The 15,831-nt window shown below is 35.5% G+C and overlaps 1 protein-coding gene across 3 annotated transcripts in view; it reads right to left on the bottom strand.

Annotated features, from left to right (window-relative positions):
• Nucleotides 1-15,831, bottom strand: part of LOC115451286 — a 115,057-nt gene that overhangs the window by 86,209 nt on the left and 13,017 nt on the right. For 2 of the 3 annotated variants that reach the window (XM_037441973.1, XM_037441975.1), the window contains exon 2: nt 5,452-5,472. The exons of the other annotated variant lie outside the window; for it this stretch is intronic. The gene's annotated coding sequence lies outside the window, so the exon portion shown is untranslated. The remainder of the gene's footprint in view (nt 1-5,451; nt 5,473-15,831) is intronic. 3 annotated transcript variants of the gene reach the window in all.

The following is a 15,831-nucleotide window of genomic DNA, read 5'->3' as shown; positions in this document are numbered from 1 at the left end:
AGAGGAGCAATGGAGAATTTTCGTCATCTATTTATGAGGGGTATCGCAGTTTTTATTAGCATCCCCAATACCAGAAAAAAAAATAATGGTTGCTTTGAAACATTTTCTTGAAAATCCTTATGTTAATATAACTATTTTTTTCTTCATTGGATGTAAAGACACATTTACAATTCCTTCGCTTTTTTATAATTGCGCTTTAATTTACTACATTACGCGTGATAACAATATAGATATTTATAAAATCCTTTGCGCTCCCTGAAATACAGTACTTTATGTAAAAAGTTTATATCTGTATAACAAGATAATTTATAAGTACACAAATTTTGTATCATATACACGAAAGTCTTTGAAAATAATGTTTATGATAGACAGACACCCAGGTGACAGTTCAGTTCTATTACAGTTTTGGTTTTGACTAGATTATAGAGCATTATAAAATTAAATGCAACAGCTTCAGCAATAAAATATAATTATAACGCCTCTTTATCATTACCTAGTACGTACGTTCAAGTTACATGTTAACCATCTTCACTAAATGAAATCAATGTTCACGCGCAAAATTATTATTTTTTTACATCAAAACACATTTTCATTATTTGTAAGCAACAAATGCCAAACATTCTCAAGGCCCTCCTCCTGGGAAGATGGCGCGCTAACTATATTTTTAGAAGTTATCTATTTCAAATTTATAATAGGGGAGAAGGAGACAACATAGCGCAGGGGCTTATCAAGACAAAGGAAAAAAATATAAACAAAACTATTCATAATTATTAAGCATAAATTGCAATTTTGAACACACTATCTTTTTTTTTTTATTTATTTTTTCTTTCGTATTTAATAGTCATGACGCGAAACGACAATTTCTACTTTTATTTTATCAGGTTTATCCTAATTTACCCCTCTTGGGGGTTCAAGAGAAGCAAATTAAGATAAAGTTAATATTTTTTTTAAATCGTAATAATTTACTCTGCTCAATAAATATATTCAATTTATGTTTTTTCTTTAACATAATTAATTACTCTAGCCTTGCTTGCACTTACATATAACTCATGTTTAAAACAGAAAAAAATAGCGTTTTCGAAAAAAAAAAACAATTGTACCGCCTCCGCTACATATAGAAGATGCGAAAGATTTTTACATTTGTACTATTCATGTGTCGAATATAGTGAGAAGATGCTTCATGTGAAGCCGAATGAATAAACTTACCAGTCAGCATTATGTCTCATAAAAATCAACGCCAAGGAGCCTAAAAAATCTCGAGACATCAATCATTTAATTCCTTTCCTAATAGTCTGAGTTCTCCATGATTGTTGAAGCTTTGTGTACGTTTATAGACGTTGGGTATCACTTATCCTCCGACCCCTACGCTTGTAAGCCGGATATCTGGTACAAAAAGAACACTTCCACGAGTGAGCACTCGCACGACTACGTGAAGTGAATATTTGAAACGCTGACATTTCAATTCGACTTTGCGGTTGGAGTCGCAAGTCAAGGAAAACTAGATTTGATTGTACACAGTTGTCAGTGACAGTTTTAACATGCAAACAGTAACATGTGAGATTAGGTTAGCGGTATGGTTCACGAGAAACTAACTTTGAATTAATTTAACTTCCCCAATTACTTGTGCTTCCAATGGTGTATGTAATGAAATATGAATTTTGATTTAAATTAATTGTATAAGTACATAATATTTACAAATATATTTTATATCTTTCTCTTGGGAACCAACCATCTATGAGAATAAATAACGAATATTAAACAGAATGTTAGAACTAACAGTTTTACGACGCATATTTTATTAAATGCATTACGTCAACGGTCGCCGTCTGTAAGACAAATATTTATTAAATTTTTGCTACCAGGCGTGTATTCAAATAATAAAATAAAATACGGCAGATTTAGCAAAATAAATGTTATTTGTTAACGTGACGTGACGGAACGCATTGAATTTTCTACCGGGTAATTTGAAAAACTTGACTACAAAACTAAATCCGCAACATTTCATTTATGTTAAAATACATGCTTGCAATACTTTTTCATATTATGAAGCATGAATTCGCTGCTGGGCTTTGAGGAGAGATAGGAATTATGAAAAAGCGTTCAGGAAACTCTCATAATAAACAAAAGTGAGCTGTCAGTTCACGCTCATTTTCTCTGAATCAGTCGTAAAGTCGACCTTTTCATTTTGAAGACTATTATTTCAGCACGACTCTACCAAATAAATGTCTTTTAAGTTATAATTACATTTAAAATGCATCCCACTTGCCAAATTTACAAATATTTGTTTACACAAAAGTCAAATAGATTTACAATACTTAAGAATTGTATCTATTAAAATTAAAGCAAATATTATTAATTTGCTTGTAAGGCCCTTCATTCACGGTAATAATAATATGTATTCAACCTTATATTAGGTTCTATAAAATAAATACAATTCTTTTCTTGTACCTTAAAAAAAGTGTTTTAATTCTAAGGAAACAGTTTCCAACATGCAACACGCCGATAGCCAAGTAGACACTTCTAACGAACCAAAACACTTTTCGTGAAGTTCATTAATCAGTGTTTAATGAATCACAGTTGGCGAGTAAGTAATTGTAAAAATCGCTTGTTTTAACAGACTGGTGCGGTAGGCAAGTACACCCAATTACGAATCGATCTGGCCAGCGCCGGCGGCTCGTGCGGTCGCTCTAACTGGATTATTGGCCGTGGCCGATGGCGCGAGGGCAAGCCGGCTTCGACTATGGCTAGTCGACTCTATGAACAATTTAGCAGTTACCTCTATCGTGTAAATCACTTATGGAATTTTAAGAATATTTTGAATGTTCATAAGTACGGCGTGGATATAGTTGATATTGTGTTTAATAAATCAGGTTTTATGCAATAAAATAAAGAGTTCAAGTTATATTTTTATTGACAATAGAAAAAACAATGAAACTGCATAGATAAAAATATCAAGTTTCCAGTGGAAAAAACAATAAACCTCAAACCCATCAGTGTGAGCCTTTCGAACAAAAACGATTTAAATGTCTAAAAAAAAATAAAAACAGCCAGCGTTAACAATAGCGAAAATCACCGCAGCGCATACGAGCTGCACATACGAGCCGGGGATCATGAAATGCAAACAAGAACTGCGGGTGACATATGTAGCGCATACAACTTGCAACCGTCTACAAACTGATAAACTGTCGAAACAGTGAATTAGTTGCGACAGCGTTTTTAAAATATACTGATATGATTGTAACGTAATTATGAAGCATTTTCATTTGTAAGTATAATTATTTAACATTAATGATATATCAACGTTTCATATAATAATCAAATAACACCCAGATTGCTTCTGGTCCCTGCACCTTTGAGGTTTAGGATAGCTTTGCGTTGTCTCCAACCACAAAGATAAAGGCCAGTAATTATTTTCCTTACTTTAATTATAATACATCTTTATTGTTCACTGGGTTAAAATGAAACGTGTTCAATTAATATAATTGTTTATCTCTCCTTTACCTATTTTTAAGTTGGTTTAAACAACTACTTAAGAGAAACATTTATAAGAAAATAAGTAGGTAATTATATTTAAAAAATCAATGATTTTGCTTTGATTCAAAATGTTACATTTCCAATACCAAAGTACCAAAAAATTAATGAAACAGAATCCTCACAAATCCGCACAGAAATATGATATAAGATGAAAGGACCGAAATATATTCCTCGCACAAATGTAGGACATTAACGTATTGTATAAGTTACGAGGGCAGGGATCAATACGTAATTGGCAAAGCTACATGTACTATAAGTTGGGTATTCGTCCCAAACCACCTCGTTCTACTTACGGCAATAATATTATAATTACTAATTTAACACAGCTATTTTACTTTATTACATATTTAAAACAATATTAATTTCTCTAAATAAATTGCGTTATAAATAATTCAATATTTTATATGTTTTTCAATAAAACACCGACAGTTAATTAAAGTTTGGATCAGATGAAATGCAAACTATATTCGAATGGACGTGAAAATTTAATTTGTCGAATATGAATAACGAACGGACTATTTGCTTAACCCGTTTCCGAAGCAGACAAAACCTGCACTCATTCGACGATGATACACGGCCGCTGACAAAGCAAATAAATGACTAGCAACGGGAAATAGAACTGGTCGGTACCATTTGAAGTTTTTTTTCGATTTACAACCTCCAATACACGCTCCATTCCCTTGAGCATGACTGTTAGCTTGGGATTATAAGGCACGTTTCAATTAACCACGCTTATGGGAGGCTCTCCCTAAAAGCATGTGAGCCCTCAGCCCACTACACGAAACTTGTGTAAAGGACCGCATCTTCGCAAGTTACCCTACTTGTAAAATATGCAAATCTCGGGGGTGACTTTCCCCGCGCTCCCGTAAAATGCAAAACAAGTGAAGTTTCCACCCTAAATCAGCGGAGTCAGCACACAGCAAACTCGCAGCGAGCCGCGTAACAAACACCACGACATTACGACAACTTTATAAGAACACAAAGTGCCGTGTCTCCTGAATTTCACTGAGATTTAACTCATCTTATTAACCCATTGTTGAATATAATGTACCTGTTCCCCACGGAATGAGGCAAGCATGGTGTTATTGATAGAGGCACACTGTAGCGAATCTGCAAGATCTATTCACGTATTTTGATTAATATGAATATCTCACCACTTTCACTTTGTCTTTAGAATAAAATTTCCTTGGGTTGCTGACAGAACCCTATTGCTATGTCTACGACGTCGGACTGTCTGGTGTTGAAATACTCTACATTTTGAAGTGATGTTCACTAAACCGCAAATTATAGAATAAGGAAACAAGTAAATATTATTAAAAAGTAGAAGTATTTCGTGGCATAAAATATGTATAATATTATCCCGATTAACTTTGTTGGAAATAGAAAGAGATAACAGCTTTTAGTAAACATTTCTATTTTAATGGTGGAAATATTTACAATAGTGAGAAATATTCATCGATGTTCTATTCTGATAACAAATGTTAATCACGGAGCCTTCGACTGCAATACGTGCTAGCGTACCTTAAAAACATAAATAAGCGCTGCCACGAGGCAATAATAACACGGGGCAATGCACGGCTCCGACAAAAAAAACCCTATGACGTTCGCCTATTAAATTCCACAAGTTTTTTCAATAAAACATAGAAGCGCAGCGGGAAATCCAAACCCTCAAAATAAACTGAATGGACGTCTAGTGTCTGTTTGTTAGCAAGTGAAGTAGAGCGGTATTGCCAACGAGTTGTGTATATGATACCGATTACATAAAAATCATAGTTTCAAGATGTTGCAACTGCCACTAACATGACGGTATTGGCTCGAATATTTTTCGCATGATATTTGTAGTTTGTAACTGCCAATTGCTTCGTTCTTTGTTTTTGAAAAAAAACATAAATAGTAGGATGAAATACGTTTAGATACCTTTTAAATATGTCGGATTACCTGAAACAAAAATTTTACTCGTTAAATTGCAAGTTTTTAAGTAAATAATATTAAGACAGTGCACATATTAGGTTTTTTTATATTACTTGTCAAATCTAATTATTGAAATATGTTAATTCTGATGAAAAGTAATTTAATATAATAAGTTGGACTAAGAGCGACGCGTTAAGTCCGGTAGCGTCTCCACCGGCGCGGTACCTAATTACCATGTTCCTTACGCAGCAGGCACGCTTGAAGAGTTCCGGTGGGATCGCAGCACGCATCATCCACAATAGGCACTCCGGCCGCCTTCACTTTTTCACCTTGTCAAGTGCTCTGAATAATAAAATTGTGTACAATTCTTTAGCCTCTTCACAATATCCTCTCTCATCCATTGTTCTAACCGCATTCAAGAGATTTGGATTTAATTGTTACTTTACTGTTTTTGGTTAAAAATATATTTCCAATTATTCACGTTGAGTAATTCAAAATCTTGTTTGATTTTCAATATAATCATTTATGTAGGCTGACAAAGTAGTAAGTAAGGGTGAAGAGACTTGATGTCTATGTAAGATGTATCACGTCTTTAATTTGTTATCTGTTTTTTCCACTGATAATAGGCCACATAGTCGATATACCGTTGTGGTAAAACAATGTTTACCAATATACTAAATTGTGTTTTAAATATTGAAACCCCTAATGTTAACAATTACCTAATTTACAACGTAACTGTACATTTTATGCTAAATCAATTCAGCTAACACCCTCCCGAATAACACCGTATAACAACTTTAACTTTGCTTTGTGATTATTAGAACAAAGAAAAACATTCGGACTGATTAAATTAGTTTAGGGAAAACTTTGACCGTTTTCGGCATGCGTCCATTAATTTCGATCATATTATCGTTGGCTTCTCTTTATGTGGCTGTCATATAAATAAAACTCGAGGCCCATTAGTTTCGACTGCGATCACCGACAAATATTACGTGGACCCTGCGGGTCTGCTGGCGGCTGACTCCCATCAATATCTGTCATCGGTCACTGAGTAGGCAAATAAAAATGTATGAACGATGCTACGCCTATGGCCGCATGACTGCGCTGTTCCTGTTTCACTCTCATATTACATGAGTTGACCCAATTTCATACAAAAAATAAAAGTGTTTCTTGTGAGTTTCGACATGTGGGAAATATTTTCTGGCATTTCTTTAACACTTCCTTCGTTTATCTTAGCGTCAATATGTGTATTTAAATGTTATTTTTGTAAAACATTTTAGATCTAAAGAGACATGGCTAAATTCGTGCCAAGGATGATAAGCAGAAAATTTCCTTTGATAAGGTAGAATATGGCGCTGTCTCGAACGCTCCAGCGCCGCACCTCTTTTGTCCAACTTCGGGATAAATGCACGATCCTTTCTCATAATATCCGAATTTCACACCGGCGCGGCACGGCGAACGTTTCCTAACGGTTTTAACATCATTTTTACTTATTCAAAATTTTATAAATGAAGGTTTTCTGATTGGGTGTATTTAGTATTATTTTTGATTTTGACTAGCTTTTGCCCGCGGCTTCGCCCGCGTTATAAAGTTTTTCAGGCTAAAGTTTTCCGTTATAAAAGTAGTAGTTTCCCGGGAGCCTATGTTCTTCCCAGGGTCTCAAACTGTATCCATACCAAATTTCATCTTAATACGTTGGATAGTTTTTGAGTTTAACACGTTCAGGCAGACAGATGTAGCGGGGGACTTTGTTTTATAATATATTTTTTAGAACTTTTTAGGAAAAACAATCCCGTCATACATCATTGTTGCAAAACTTTAACCGTTTACGCAGCGCACGCAACGGAAGCTCTCAAAACTAATAATTTTCCCCGTTTTTGCAACATGTTTCATAACTGCTCCGCTCCTATTGGTCATAGCGTGATGATATATAGCCTATGGCACTCCAGGAACAAAGGGCTATCCAACACAAAAAGATTTTTTCAGTTCAAACCGGTAGTTCCTGAGATTAGCCATTACTGCTCCGCTCCTATTGGTCATAGCGTGATGATATATAGCCTATAGCGCTCCACAAATAAAGAGCTATGCAACACAAAACGAATTTTTCAATTGAAACCGATAGTTCCTGAGATTAGCCATTACTGCTCCGCTCCTATTGGTCATAGCGTGATGATATATAACTTTGAGCACTCCACAAACAAAGGACTATTCAACACAAAAAGAATTTTTCAGTTCGAATCGGTAGTTCCTGAGATTAGCCATTACTGCTCCGCTCCTATTGGGTATAGCGTGATGATATATAGCTTATAGCACTCCACGAACAAAGGACTATCCAACGCAAAAATAATGTTTCAGTTTGGACCGGTAGTTCCTGAGATTCGCCATTACTGCTCCGCTCCTATTGGGTATAGCGTGATGATATATAGCCTATAGCACTCCACGAACAAAGGGCTATTCAACACAAAAATAATGTTTCTGTTTGGACCGGTAGTTCCTGAGATTAGCGCGTTCAAACAAACAAACAAACAAACAAACTCTTCAGCTTTATATAATAGTATAGATAAGCATTAGGTGTTTAGATAATAATGTTATTTAGAATAAATTATGTATCTTTCGTTAGAATCGACTAGAAACACGATTTTATACGACAATTTTATAGATTGTGGCACCGACAAGATTTTATGTGTTCTATTCCAGAATACAGAACGCGACAGATAATCTGCTTTAAATCGACTATAACGCATTGAACCGTGCGAATTTAAAACTGTCTCGTTGATTTTACGGTGCTCCCAGACTCTTAGAAAGAGACAAAAGGTGCACAGTTGACAGGAGTAGGTACTCTTATTCCGAGGGGTCCCGGCCCCCGAGTTCCTGCCCTCGGCGTCGAGGAGCCCAGCCCTAGAAGGCATTGTTTCCGAAGATATAGATATGCTTCTATTGTTTATATAGCAGTGATTAAAAATTATTACATTAATGCTGCTGTATCTATTTATTAAAATTAGTGTCACTTTCTCAGCACAATTTAAAGATTATAATAATATGGAAACCATACTATACACTCAAACTTAATGTTCTTCTGACTAGTTAGTTATTATTTATATATGGCTGTTTTTTCGAGAAAGGGTACTAGAGTATAGGGCAGACGCAGACGTCTTGAGAAGGTTTGCGCCAACGAAGCTCTACAAACGCAACTAAATACGCAGTAAAGACGATGTCGGGGAATGTGTACTTTTACAGATAAAATTGCATGCTGGAAATTCAAAGAAATCAGAGAAACAAAAATGCGTACATGAAACACGTTGTCTGCATAGGCTTTGATATGCATACGTTTTAACACTAAATGGCAAGTGTACCGCTCTTCGCAACGATACTGTGTGCCTTCAGTAGCAGATGGCCAGTGCGTGTTATGATTGATATTTATATACATAACAGACCACAGTACGCTGCACTATAATTACATACACGTTTTATGAGCCACAAATAGAGCTCATTCATTATATCGCTCAACTGCATTATTACCTTTCAAGATAATTGTTTCGGTTTAAATACAATATTTATTAAGGCTCATAAAAGTGTGCTTTTATAATACTTACTTTTCTTAAATTTAAAATTTTAATTAATGTAACGTAAATACCATTTGCTTTGGAAAATTTACAACTTATCTAAATGTTCAGCAATATAGCATTTCTCTTAAAAACACTATCAGGTAACCAAAAAAAAAATTGCAAAATATTAAACATACTAAAAGTGTTTAAAGGGAAAAGAAGAAAGGAAGAAAAGGAAAACAAAAATTGCACAAAGTTTTCAATTAAATATGGCTTAGATATTTAAACGCCCATTCATTAAAACTTTATGCATTATTTAACAAAATTGTTTCCATTATTACACCGGAAATTATGACCTAATATAGCGGTTGTGATAAAAACAAAAACAGTAGTTAATCACTGGTATACGTTCTCTTTACCCTCATTGTATTCAGGTAATGCAAAGTGCACGTGTCGCAGCAAGGGCCGGTCAATGACCTTAAATTTAAAGATACCGTTAACCACTTTCGCACAGATACGCGACGGCTCACGCAGCTGTTAACGCCTATTAACAAGCTCAGTAATTCATCTATTCTGTTTTGTTGACGCAATTTGTATTAATGTGTTCAATCAAATAGTTGTATACACGCATAGGTAACACGTTTACGTATATGGGCCACACGCATTTACAAAACCACTAAACAGTCACGTGGATCGAACGTGGCCTCCACAGGTCCTGATTGTGTTCATAATAAAAACTTGTCACGTCCCTCCTTGCCGCCCCCTCCCATCCCCTCGAAAAGTTTCTCCTATCGACGTGAGTTCGGCTCTAAACGCTTGGGGTGAGAGCCCCGCGTCTGGACAGACTCCTGCTACACCTACCTTTCGCTATAGATATATATTATTTTGTTGGTAAACGGTAGTACGGTTTGCAAATAAAACTTACCTACATGTAAAATATTTATATATTCAATGCAAGTACGTGCAATGAAGTGTAATTAGGAAACGGCGGAAAACAATAACGCATACTAAAGAGAACAATCAGCTTGTATCGGCTCGTTCCACACCGCGGCTGCAATATTCAAGCCAGTTTATACTAATTACTGTAACTAAGACGTTCAACACAAACGTACAACTGTGGCCATTATTTTGATTATCATATACATTTACAGAACGAAAGCAATTGGAATGCTTATCATTACCATAAATTAAGACAACGTTCGTGTAATATTTTTCACGGAGCGTGTTTGTATGTCAGCTAACGTCTACGATAATGCAACCCATACGGAGGGATAGCATACTATATTGCCCAACTCGACCTGTTTACCCCATTTTCCGTTGCGTTATTACTTCCTAAATGTGACAGATGATACATAAAATAGTTATATAAAACATGGCAACACACGCAATATCAACCGCGTGAAAGATATACTACAACATCGGAAGATGTACTTATTTATACATAATCAGTTTCTATTCATTCAATTATTTCATTTGTGAAAATTGATAGAACATTACTGTCCGCAAGTGCCAATTGTACATGTCGAGATAAATAAGTCATTTCATAGTGTAACGTAGTTGACAAGCGTGGTTAATGCGAGCGAGTACGTCTCGACGAGCCCAACGTAATGTATATCGCATTAACGTATTTACCTCGCACATCTCCGATAATGCCGCAATACAACACTTATTGGATTATGGAATTACTAACCGCTTGATAGTACTAATACCATTATAGTGTAAGTGTCGATAGAGAAACTTCACACAATTTAAATATTTTAATTGTTAATTTGCGATATAAAGTTATTAATTTCTGAACGGAAAAAATAAAACTAGCTTAAATACTTATCTCATCTTGCTTGTCTGTCAAAACAAATGTAATTGTTAAAATACGTTGAAATCTATTGTTCATTTTTATGTATATATAGAACGTAAGATACGATTTACAGTAGCTTATAAATCATTATTGCTGTTATACTTTCGCGACAGGGAACCACACTTCTAGTAAGAGGTTATACTATCAAGATATAAACAATTGTAAATTATCTATAACAATCGCGTTAATTCATGTCTACAAAGCACAACATGTTCAACAATATGACACAAGGTGTGTAGATCACAAGGTTCGAAGAGATAAAGCAGAAACGACAGGTGTGCGACGACGTTAGTGGCTTCGCGCTGCTCTTTACCCCAGAATATATAACGCCCTCTGTGCCGAGTGCCGACTGGCTCTATGTAGGTGGTAAGTTTGCCAAACAGCGACATACTGCGTGCACAATTTATTGTTCTACTTTACTTTGAAAATTACTTTTTCCATGTCATTTATAACGCGAGACAGTTTCAAGTCTTTTTACAACGGTAATACGAAGTAAACAGTACCTTGGTATAATCATAATATACGACTTTCTTTATCTCTTTTTAACAAAACCAAGACTGCTCTGAATGGTAATAAACGACCGCACAAGGAAGTCAGGGCAACTTCCTAGTGAAACTAGAACGCAAACGATTACCAATCTGTATAAACGACGATAATATGACGGGAATATGCAATTTTATAAATTAGAATATCTCCAAGATTAATAAAATAACATGAATGAACTAAACTAATTACTTATGTCGTTCTCTAAATTATTTTACTTAGCAATTTCCTCAACATTGTTAAAATATGGATGGCCTGTGCTTAAATAAGTTGAACTTTGTTCGCCATTTATGTAGCCAATGCACACTTCCATTAATTAAATATTTACTAGCGTCCAAAATTATGAAATAAAAAAATATCAAATTGAATTACATCCAGTTTAATAAGGAAAAGATATCTTGAGCATCTTATCCTTATCTTCTCTTCGCTTGTAACGCATTGTGTCGAGATAAGACACTCAGTAACAACGAAGTTAAACATAGAGTTTTAAAATTTTGGGCAGCTCCTAAGCTGAACATTAATGACCAGGCCCGCCATTTTGAAGGGCTCTTTTAAGGAAAACTCCCCTTTCGCCCTCGCAGGGAAGTAATGCATTTTCCTTTATCACCGTGCGGACAGTTTCCGTACTTCTCAACAAGGGGGCCGGTTTTTACGATTATTGTGCTCACATCGTTACAACATGAGATCTGCAATAAAAAAAACACTGGTTCGATTACGTTCACCGTAAACGACAGTGACAGCGTAAAGGTGGTCTCACAAGTACGTAAGTAAGTGCGGACTGCGAACGTTTCCGGCACGCGTCTATTATAATGCACTTTTGATATATGGATCAATATTATACATTTTGCTTATTTGTGCTAGGTGAATAAACAAAGCCTTCCTATATTACAGCAATAGAAAACCGTGCTTGTAACTGTTTTTATGATGGTCGAGCAATGTCTTAACGTAGGATCGTTTATCTCACGAGAGTTCAACATCATCCAGTTTTATATATCACATGTGCACTCTAGTCGAAATTTTAACACTTCTATAACAACTTTCTATAAAAGGGTCAGGTTAAAGTTACAGTATAAACAATATTGCGACACGCGTCACAAGCGCGGCATTTCAAAGTCGTGTGATGCAAGTGGCAGCCGGTGAGCTAAAAATGTCAGAATCGTGTGGATAATATTTCGACTTAGAGAGCGGAGTCACGGCTGTGGAACACAGGCAGTGCCGTGTACTGTGCCGCGTGCGTATGCCCCGGCGCGGCACAGCTTCGCCGGAAGAGCGACGGGCACGCCAAGCGTAAAATAATGCACCACGTGTTGAATAACATCAGTAATTAATTGTATCGGGCGAAAGCGTAAGTGTTCCCATGTGAACTCGCTGTAAAAACATTTATTATACCACGGAAGTCGCAAGATGTCACATCGGATGCACCACAAACCGAATCCGCGAAGTGCGAACCACGACTCCACAGAAATGGCCGCAATAAAAGTAGATTATTGGCTCTTACAGAGCCTTTGAAAGCATCGAGCTGAACTATTGATGGCTCTTTCTAAAACGAGGCACTTTCGATATTTTCACCGTGACTAACATCCGAGTCTAATTTATGCTTTTCCACTTTGAGTTCACTGACCTCGAGTGATTTATTTATCTCAAAAGATAAAACTAGTCACAGGTGACAACCGTATCCAAGATCAAACATAATAGATACACTTAAAGTACACATGTGTCCACTTTAAGTACTGCTAATAAACACGGTATATTTAATGCATCATATCCTAAAAAATATTTTATCAAATCATCGCCTGCATTGCTAGTTACTATCTGTTTTAGCACAACCTTTCTTCATAATCGATTAACAAAAATAAGTACATATTATTTTTAAAATAAAAGAAACATTCGGGGCAACACATTATAATATTATTATAAGCGAAAATAGTTACACAGTAAAAATATACGGTACTCTGAGGTTACGGTGATTTAAGCAAGCAAAAGCAAATTGAATAGTGTAACATAATATTATGATAATAATACTTAAATTAAAAAATACCGTAGTAAACATGAAATATTGTATATTATAAGGAATTGTTTTCTTTCAATTTTGATCGACACAATTTTAGAGCGTAAAGTTAGAGATATTTTTAAATAGTCATGGTGTCATTTTACACTGGTCTCATTGGGCGCAATTCAACATGCGGTCAGGAGAGGCAGCGGCCCGGCTGCACCAACTAGAACTATCACTAGAAAGTCGCGATGACACCAGACACCACGGCTGGCCTGCACTTGAGTCTATAAATCCCCACAAAGTGAAAAGTAAATGCTTTCTAAAACATACAGATCAACAGTGATGTGTTGAATTAAGGAACACAATATACTAATAACTATTATTCCACAACGGATATGTTTGACATATTGTTTGACCAGTAGCAATATAAAAATAAACATGGAATACAAATAGTGTATTGGAAACATCCGGCACAAAAAGTAATAAACAATCGATGACCCCGCTACACAACAGTATAATTGGCGTTGTATTTTTTTGTATCTGTCTGCTGAGCCGGCAGGAATTAAATGGTTCACCACGTCTAAGAAATGCTGCTATACGGATGTACTCATGAGTAGTTATTATGTAAACTGCAGGTGCACGTACATTAATTTTGTTGTAAACTAGTACGCAAGAGTGCGAAATTAATCGCATATTACAAGTACACAAGTCACAGTTTAAGATTGAGTTGGCATTGTAGTGCTTTCAATCCGTGATGTTTCTAAATGTGGTGCTGCGGTTCTTTCACCTTTTGTATAAGCAGAGCCGATTGGGAAGTTATAATCTTAGAATGATTTGCTTGAATAAAATACGCTCTTCAGTTACACATATTATAATTTAAATGATTTGCATCATTATAAATTAAAAATAGAAGTTTAATCTATAACGATGCAAATTGTTTTGAAGTATTAACTACTTGTACCATCTTCATACAATGCATAATAATGTGAACTCAAGGTAGTGTGATGTTTAATGAATGTGGTTATTAATTGCATATTACCGCACACATAGCTAATTAAACGTGATAGTCTTACAAAAACATACATTGATTTCTGTCAGTGCGTGATGTGATGCGACATTCCTCGGTAATACTGATATATCTGTGCGCGTTATTGACCGCAGCTACACTTAGATCATTGTTTGTAACCACAACGCATCAATTTAATTAAAGATCACCACTATAATATACTTTCCAACTTAATATTCACGACATGGCATGTTTAAGTGCATAATCACCGATACTTTAATTGCTAATTGATGTTGCGATAACTTTCCTTTCGACATGGCCGATTTATGTGCGACGGTCACACGGTTTGCGTTGTTTTGTTATTGTTAGGACGTGTCAGTTGCAATGCGAGTCCCGACTCCCGGCGCGGTCGGGCCGTCGAACTGCTGCACAGGCGGCCTCGCGGACGTGACCTCCGCTCCACAAGCACAACGGTATCCTTTATTATTCAGTTCGCGAATCTTTGCCCTCATATGTACGCAATTCCCTTTCATACCTAAAAAGAAATTAGTAAGCATTTTATGAGATTGAACTGCATTTGTAACATAATTACGTAAATTGTAGGTTACTAAGCGAACTAAAGAGTGTAATAGCTTTGTACAACACTTGTCTGCGAGGATGATTCGTTCCGGCTTAAGTACTTACTACTGCCGATTATGTCCAACACTGGTGTATATTATTATGACCACAGATAATAAACTAGTCGACTAGCGCGTCCGGTGTAAAATATACTATCTTAATTATGCAAATTTGAAAATTGTAAAGAATGTTAACATCTTTTAAGCCCAAGAGAGATGTTGTTGTGTTAAGCCGTTTGAAACAGTAATTCAAGTATACTTGATTGTACTATACATTGAATTTTTTTGAGTCGTTTATATGACTTACACAACTCACTTTTTCATCCAGAAGGATGATTTATACTACTATCATCGATAGGGTTGGTAAAATAGATTATACTACTATATACTAGGTACTTATTTGTTTATAGAAGCATAAACAAAAAAAATAAGAACAAAATAAAATAATCTTACTTACAAATTGAAAGGCATATATTACTGATGAATATCCACAAGGTTGTATTGAAATGGATTCTTTCGAGACATTTTGCCTTATTACACGATAAGCACATACATGTTAGGTATATTAAAATGTACGATGTATATAAAATTCTCACGTTCTTCTTTGTGACGTAAAGAATCAACGAAGCAAAACTGTTTAATCTTTTGATTTACATACGAGTATGCTCTGTACATTTTCCTTGAGTTAGAACCGCAAGCAAAACGAAACATCTCAATGCAGATAAAATAAAATTAAACATTATTACCTCTTGTTTGCTAAATTGCAACGATTGTTCATAACTTATGATGAGTGTATCCAACACTTTTTAACTTTAACATAATATTCA

Source organism: Manduca sexta, chromosome 23, assembly GCF_014839805.1.
Source record: "Manduca sexta isolate Smith_Timp_Sample1 chromosome 23, JHU_Msex_v1.0, whole genome shotgun sequence".
In the NCBI taxonomy this organism is placed as follows: Eukaryota; Metazoa; Arthropoda; class Insecta; order Lepidoptera; family Sphingidae; genus Manduca; species Manduca sexta.
This window is presented reverse-complemented; position numbering and strand designations above follow the sequence as displayed.